This window comes from Vigna radiata, unplaced genomic scaffold (assembly GCF_000741045.1).
Source record: "Vigna radiata var. radiata cultivar VC1973A unplaced genomic scaffold, Vradiata_ver6 scaffold_289, whole genome shotgun sequence".
In the NCBI taxonomy this organism is placed as follows: Eukaryota; Viridiplantae; Streptophyta; class Magnoliopsida; order Fabales; family Fabaceae; genus Vigna; species Vigna radiata.
In genome coordinates, this window is record NW_014542227.1 from 94129 (window position 1) to 103036 (window position 8908).

Here is an 8908-nt window from a genome sequence, read left to right on the forward strand (position 1 = left end):
TCTACCAAAATATTTTAACACAACATCTAGTTATCTTTTCCTTGAGTGAACTTTGTTAGAGTGCTTGTTAAGTAATCAATTTTCTTTATGTGTACAAGGCAATTCACACAATTCTTTTCTACAATTTGTATTTCAGTTTTAACAGTCTTTGCAGATTGTAAAGCAGCTTCTAATTCCTTTTTTTAAATTTATAATTTTCCTCTACAAGGTTATCAATTCGATATTCATAGTCCTTCCTTTATGAGTTTAACCGATTCACCTTGTATGAAGTCGCATAGCCTCTGCATGTATTTCTTGAAAGGCATCAAGCAGCAAGTCATACTTGCCTTCAATTGGCTTGCTCTCAAAATCATCATCATTGTCTTCAAAATGTGCAGAGCCTATCATGGAACACAAATTGGACTCTTCTTCAACATTGTGGTCATCATCACTTGAAGAATCATCATAATTGTTCTCCTAAGCGATATAAGTTTTTCTTTGCTTGCTCTTTCTCCTGTCTTGAGGATACTTGGTGTCAGATTTCTGCCTATTCTTCAAGTCTGGACAATCAGGCTTTATATGACCTTCTTTTCCACACTCATAACATTGCACATTATTGTTCCTTGAGCTCTTCTTTCCTCCTCTTGAATAACCTGCATTGTCAGTTACAACATTTCTATTCTTCATGAATTTATTGAATTTCTTTACCATCATATTCATGATTTCTTTCTCAGGTATTTTTGCACCTGACTCAGGCTTGTTGAGATTGTTGACAACAAAATATCTATATCACTTTTGTTTTTGATGATGACAACACATTTTTAATAACACACGTATGATGTTGTTGTGTTACATGTTCTTATGCTTATTGGTTGATATACTGTTGAACATGTTTCTGTGTTATACTGCTATGTGAATGCATACTTATTGAGCTTGTACATGTTATATCATATCTGGTTGCATTACACATGTTTTAAAGGATGAAAACCACATGCCCTCTTGCGAACTTATAATTGTGTGACAAAGCTGCAGTAAAGTCGACTCCATTACTAATTGAATCGACTATACTAAAGTCTTTGTGCAGATTTTCAGAAGCAGTGCTATGTGAGATTTTTTGAAGAAAAGAATTTCAAAATTCTCTAACATGTCGAAGTCGACTATGTGCGCCACACGTTCGACTATATTAGTTGTTTGCTTTGAAATTCTGTTATGCTCATGAACAATAACGACTATATTTTTAAAAGTTTGTTGAGTATTGAATGAGAACTTATTTTTTTGACTGAATGCTACTGGTTTGACTAATCTGTTATAATTGTCATAACCTAGTCTATAAATAAAGGAAACTTGAAATTAATCAAGGACATTTGGACATTTTTGATCTAACATTTTTAGATTCTGTTTCAGATTGTTTCTTTGAGATTATAGATCTCCAAGAACTCTTCAAGAAGACGGTGGTGATCTTGCTCGAAGGAGATTCAAAGGGAGATTGATTGCGCGCTCACTGCTTGATCACATATATGCACATTCAGGTGTTTCTGGCTGCTTAAGATTCTTGTTGGCATCCGTGGTGATTGTTGTGGTTACCTGTTGGGATAAACTCGTGGAGTTTGGTTCACTTTGAGGATTGTTCAAAGCAGTTTTGTAGATTGCAGGAGAGGGGACATCTTGTTGCAAGTCTTGCTGTGTGGTTTGCCTATATTTTGGTTAGAGGGTTAGGGAGGTGTTTTATATTTTTGACATGGAGGTCTTCTATAAAAGCCTTGTTGTAAAAACTTTGACCATTATAGTGCATTTGCTTCTGGGTACAGGAAGGACACTGGATGTAGGCATTGAGGCCGAACCAGTATAAAAACTAGTGTTTGAATTCTCTATCCCTACTCTTTTACATACAGTCGACTTTACTATCTATGTAGTCAACTAAGATTTTCCGCTGCACATGAATTTTCATTACTTGTAACTCAAGAAAGTTTGTAAAGTTTTCTAATTTGTATAAAAGATTGCAAAAAGACTTTGATTTTGAAAACCTACAAATTCAACCCCCCTCTTGGTGTAAAAAGAAGCCTACCTGTTTTCCAACAATGCTCAAATTCAACTTTCTTTGAGGATCTTTTATTTGTAGCCTTGAGAGCTATAGAATCTTTTTGCTCAATCTTTTCTCCCTCTCTCAATCTACCAAGTTCTAGCTCGTGTTCCCTAAGCTTACCAAATAAGGTTACCATATTCATGTTAGTCAAATCTTTAGATTTAGATATAGCAGTTACCTTAGGCTGCCAACTTTTGTTCAGGCTTTTCAAGATTTTGATATTGATTTCCTCCTTTTCAAATACCTTGCCGAGAGCCATCAAGTGATTGACAATGTGTGTGAACCTTTGTTGCACATCATAGATAGTTTCCCTGACCTTCATCCTGAACAACTCATATTCTTGAACTAAGGAGTTCTTTCTGACGTGTTTTACTTCATCAGCTCCTTCATGTATCACCTCAAGAACTGCCCACATTTCCTTTATTGTTTTACATTAAGAGACCCTGGAAAACTCATCCATTGTTAGAGCAAAAGAAATTACATTTTTAGCTTTAACATCATACTGTGCTCTCCGGTTTTCATCTTGAGTCCATTCGGAAAAGTTTTTCGAAATAGTTCTTCCATTTAAAACATGAGTGGGTTCAAATGGACCATTGATTGTTGCATCCCATACACCTTTATCCACTAATTCAAGAAAAATTTGCATCCTTATTTTCCAGAATGCATAGTTTTCACCAGGAAATAAAGGTGGTCTATTTGTTGATGCACCTTCACCAAATGTTTGAGAAATAAAGGCCATTTTTAGGATCGATAAATCGATTATACAAAAAGGTTAATCGATTTGTTTTTCAAATATCTTTTGAAAACCTGACTCTGATACCAATTGTTAAAAATAAAGAGCTTCGTTTCTTACACCAAGACGGGGTGTGAATTAGTGATGTGTAAACAATGATTGCTTTTAAAATCTTTTTTTGCAAAACACAAAGTCTCTACACTTTTCCTGTACCGCAAGTAAATTTGTATGCAATGCAATAGTTCACTTAATCGAATGCAATAGCAGGTTAATCGACTTAATGTAGAGATAAGGGATAAGAAAATTCAAACATTGCCTTTTATACTAGTTCGTCCAACCTGCCTACATCCAATGTCCTTCCACTTAATGGAAGCCAATGCACTATAGAGATCTGAGTTTTTACACCAAGGTTTTTATAGCGACCTCACGTCAAAATCTAAAACACCTCTCTAACCCACTAATCTAATATAAGCAGTACAAAAAAAAAAGACACGCAACAAGAACAATCCTCTTTTGTTGTCAAACCCTTTGAGACCCCCCCAAATTCAAGAACCTTGTTCTTCTTCCTCTATACACGATAGGGAATACCAGCCAATCTTTAGCGATTGCAACAGCTCCTGATCAAGAAAAATACACCTTCTTGTGCAGAATGATCCGACGTTCAAAACCAACCAGTCTTGTTACTGGAGAAACCTTCAAGATTGAATCACCATGACAGTTCTTGGTTCTTGGAGCTTTTCTCTCTTTTATAAAACCACAAAGCTTTAATCTGAAATAAAGATTAAAGTGTGAATTCAGAAATTGTCTTATAGAATTCAAATCATGTGTCTTTACATAGTTTTTCTCAAATCAGATGCGTTTTAATCAATTACGTTATTAATCTAGTCGAATACACTTTGCAGTTATAACAGATTAACAACATTCAAATCAATTAATTGAATACAAAATTAATGTAACCAACTTGCAATAAATGCTTGGTCAACATATTCAAAAATATGATTGTTATGACAATTATGTCAAACATTTAAACAGTTTTCAGGAATCTTAACTAACTTAATCGAATACAAGATGCATACAGTCGATTAAGTAGAAACACTTAGAATATGTTTGAAAACTTTTCTTCTCCAAATGTATCACAACACACTGGAAAAATGTTTGTGCAAACACTCAAGTTTTAATCAATTTAGCCAATAATGTAATCGACTTAAAACTGGTTGTTTTGCCACACTTCAAAACTTAAGATGTCTGATCACCTTAATTGATTAATATACCATTATATTCGATTTGGTCATACAGATATGCTTGGTGCATGTGGTTTTTCAGTTTCTAAAACTCATTTTGTGCATACACAAATATAATCACATATAAAACACATCAATATGCATTTATTAAAACTATTATGTTCACATATATGCTTGTACAGATATAACATAGTAAGCAAAAGCGTATAACATGTATAACATAGAACATACACATGTGTTTTTATTAACTATGAGTTATCATCATAAAACATAGATATCACTGAGATTGTGGGTTAAGCTAAACTTGTGCTCCCCCTATCAACAATCTCAACAAGACAACTTATGTTTTGAACTGTGACAAAACAACAAGTTTAAATCGATTACATTAAGTGCTAAATCGATTAAAACTCATGTGTTTGCAAGCATCTTGTTTAAATATGCTGTGATGAGTCTCTGTAAAGCCTTTGGTGTAAAACTCAAATCATTATAGTAAAAGATCCTTCAATCTAAGGTTGATTGTAAGGGAAACTAGATGTAGGCATTGAGGTCGAACCAGTATAACTCCTTTGTTTGTATTTCCTTCATTATCTCTTTTACTTTCATTGCATACGTGCATTACTTAGATTACAAGAATGATTAAAGATCATTCTAAGTTTGCAAAAAGATTTAAAAAGCATTTGTTTTTATTAATCACCAATTCACCCCCCTCTTCGTGTTGAGAAACAAGGCACTTAATTTCTAACAATTGGCACTAGAGCTAGTTTTTCAAAAGTTATTTGAAAAATAATTGATTACTCTTTCTGTGAAATCGATTAATTGATCCTGATGGGCTCTGTTTCTTCAATCACGAGAAAGAGTGAATTTGAAAATGATTGTGCGTATGTTACTTGTAACAATAAATGCCTCTTTGTTACTAATGGTTTTCATGAGTCTTTTAAAATAGAAATATCTCATAAATGGGTCATGAAAGAAAAATTGCATCAACATTCTGGAAACTAAAGAAAAGGGAGCAAATTTGTTGACAAAAAAATTCACCAGATTCTTGAACATAAAGAAGACTAACATAAATCTCAAGGATGACCAAAAGATGAGCAAGGACCAAAATGTTGAGATTATTGACAACACAAACTCTATACAAAACTTGTTTTTGATGATGACAACACAATGCTTAATAACAGTACATATGTTCCAGTATTACATGTTTGTGTTTTATTGCTTGACATATCTGATTTGAGATAATATTGTGAGATTGTTGATATTTGTATCATTGCATTTACATGTGATTTGATAATTTGACTATGATACAAATCTGTGCTTAAACTGTTGCTTAGTCTGTGATATTCTACATTGTGCACTGAAATTGTTTTTGAAATTCATGCATAATGACAGGGGGAGTATCATTGCATTACACATTGTTTCATCATACACCTATATTTCAGGGGGAGTTTAAACTATTTTGTGATGAACTTGTGATCTGTGAGAGCATTATTATGTTTACAATTTGCATATCTTTATGATGCATCTCTGTTTTCAAAAACTGCATAAATATCTGAAGCATTCCTTTTTTGTTAATGCACAAAGGGGGAGAGATATTCATGAGTGTATGAGAGCAAGTCTATATGGGGAGAATTGTTGCATCACTCTTTATCTGCTTGATATTTTTGCTGTATATACAGAGTAACTGATCTATTATGATTGTTTTTGATATATGATTTTACTCTGTCATATGTGGAACTGTACAAACATAGTTGAGTTATTAATCATGGTTGTGCATCATAAAAAAAGGGGGAGATTGTTGAGATTGTTGACAACACAAACTCTATATCAAACTTGTTTTTGATGATGACAACACAATGCTTAATAACAGTACATATCTTCCAGTATTACATGTTCGTGTTTTATTTCTTGACATATCTGTTGATCATGTTTTGATGAATTGCAATCTATGTTCCTATGCTTGATTATGTAATATTATTGTGGAACATGCTTGTCTTGAAATGCGAGATAAAATGTTTTTGATTACTGCACATTTAGAAAGAAAAAGATCACAAGCACATTTATGAACTTATACTTGTTGTGACAAAGTTCTAGTTCAGTCGAATACACTCATAATGGATTCGACAATGCTAAAACCTTTGTACAGATTGTGTGAAACTGTGCTATGTGAGATTTTGAGTTGAAAAGAATTTCAAAGTATTTTCTCATGTGTCCGTCGACAGTGTGGAACACACATTCGACTGTATTACTGTTGTATTTGGAATTCTGTTAAGCCTACATGCTCCAATGGCTATATTTTTCAAAAGTTAGTTAAGATTGACTTACTTGGTCAATTGTCTTAAATGTGCATTGATTTCGTTGACTAAGGAGCCTTTGTGTTAACTGTCTGTTATAACTGGTTAATACAATCGACTAAATTAGTAGGCTATTCGACTGAGAAGTAATATGAAATAACAGAAAACTATAAATAGACAGAACACGAATTGTTCTAAGAGACTTTTGTGATTTAACATTTTCATTGTTCTGTTTCAGATTGTATTCTCTGTTTTAGAAGCTCCAAGAATTCTCCCAGAAGACGATGGTGATCTTTCTTGAGAGAGATTCAAAGGGAGGAGTCTTTTGCGCATACTATTTGATCAATATCTTCACAAAGAAGGTGCTTCTGGTTTGATCTTGGTAGGCTTGGCATCCTATGAAGACTGCTGCATTTGACTGAAGATTTGGCAACCTGTGAAGTCTGCTATGATAGGCTTGGCAACCTGTAAAGTGTGTTGTGAAATGCTTGGCATCCTGTGAAGAGTGCTGGTTACACGTTGAGGATTGTTCGACGTAGGTGCAGATTGCAGAAGAGGGGATTCTTGCTGCAATTCTGGTTTTTGTGTGTGCGACTATATTTTAGTTTTGGGTTAAAGAGGAGATTTATATTTTTGCATGGTGCTTCTATAAATTCCTTGTTGTAAAAACCGCAACCATTATAGTGCATTTGCTTCCTGGATTGGAAGGACACTGGATGTAGTCATTGTTGGTCGAACCAGTATAAAAACCAGTGTTTGATTTTCTCTATCCCTACACTCTTTATTTCGAGTCGACTTTAATTCTTTAGCAGTCAACTGCGTTTTTCCACTCCATTGAACTTTCATTACTTGCATTTCAAGAAAAGATCAAAAGATTTGCATTTTCATCTCAAGATTACAAAAAAATTTTGTTTTTGAACTAACACCAATTCACCCCCCCCCTCTTGGTGTAAAACGAAGCCAACCTATTTCTAACACAAAATTTATAGGATAATGATCTTAGTATGATGGCAAAGTCAAACAGAACTAGAACAAGCTCTGAACATGAAGAAAAACAATTCATGTGGTATCTGGACAATGGATGCTCGAGACATATGACAAGCAACCCGAACAAATTCATAAGTCTATCTCACAAGACAAGTGGTCATGTCACTTATGGGGACAATAATAAGGGTAAAATCATTGGAATTGGTAAAATCCAAACACCCTCTTCATATGTTATTGAAAATGTATTGTTGGTTGAAGGTCTAAAACATAATGTTCTTAGCATAAGTCAACCCTGTGATAAAGGGATAAAAATAACATTTGAACCTAATCACTGTCTTATAAGCAATGGCTCTACAATTGAACTTTTGTTAATTGGAAGAAGGTACAATAATATTTGCATGATTGACTTTAGAGAAACCTTATTTAAATTTGTTGTATGCTTACTTTCTAAAGAGGATGACGCTTGGTTGTGGCATAAAAAGCTAGCTCATATTCATATGGGATAATTAAATTAACTTGCCTCTAGGAATCTTGTTGTTGGTCTACCAAACATAAGATATGTCTCTGATAGACTGTGACGCTTGTCAAATATGGTAGCAAACAAAGACATCTTTTAAAAACAAAAGAGAGATGTCTACCACTAGACCTCTCGAACTTCTTCATATGGATTTGTTTGGTCCCTCAAGAGTCAAAAGTCTTGGAGGAAATTTGTATGGATTGGTAATTGTTGATGATTACTCTAGATGTACCTAGACATTTTGTATTGCTGCCAAAAGTGAAGCTTTCATGGTATTCAAGAATTTTGCAGTCATGATACAAAATGAGAAGGAGCTCAAAATCAAGTCAATCAGGAGTGATCATGGCAGGGAGTTTTAGAATGAGTTGTTTGATGATTACTGTGCAGAATGGGAATTTCTCACAACTTCTCTACACCCAAAACTCCTTAGCAAAATGGAGTTGTTGAGAGGAAAAATCGAGCTTTGGAGGAGCTTGCAAGGACAATGTTGAAGGAAAGGAATTTGCCAAAGTATTTATGGGCAGATACAGTCAGCATTGCATGCTATGTACTCAACATAACAATTATTAGATCTATGCTCAAGCTTACACCTTACAAGCTATTCAAGGGAAGAAAACCAAACATCACACACTTGAGAATCTTCGGTAGTAAGTGTTTCGTGCTCAACAATGGCAAAGAAATTCTAGGCAAATTTGATTTTAAAGCCGACGAGGCCATTCTTATTGGATACTCTCTCACTAGCAAAGCATATAGGGTGTATAATAAAAGAATTCTATGTGTTGAGGAATCAATGCATGTTACATTTGATGAATACATTGATAATGGTACTAACTATATGCATTCTAGAAAGTGTGTATATGCAAGTGATTCTATAGATGAAGAGGAAAAAAGTGAAGAAATTCAAGAGAATGAAACTCTAGAGGTTATTATGGATCCTCCTAGAGTTGAATCTATGAAAGAATGGAAGACTCCAAGAAATGTGTCTACCAGCAACATCTTTGTGGACATCACGAGAGGAGTGTCTACTTGAAGGCAGCTCAACCAATTTTGCATGAACGTTGCATATGTGTCAGATTG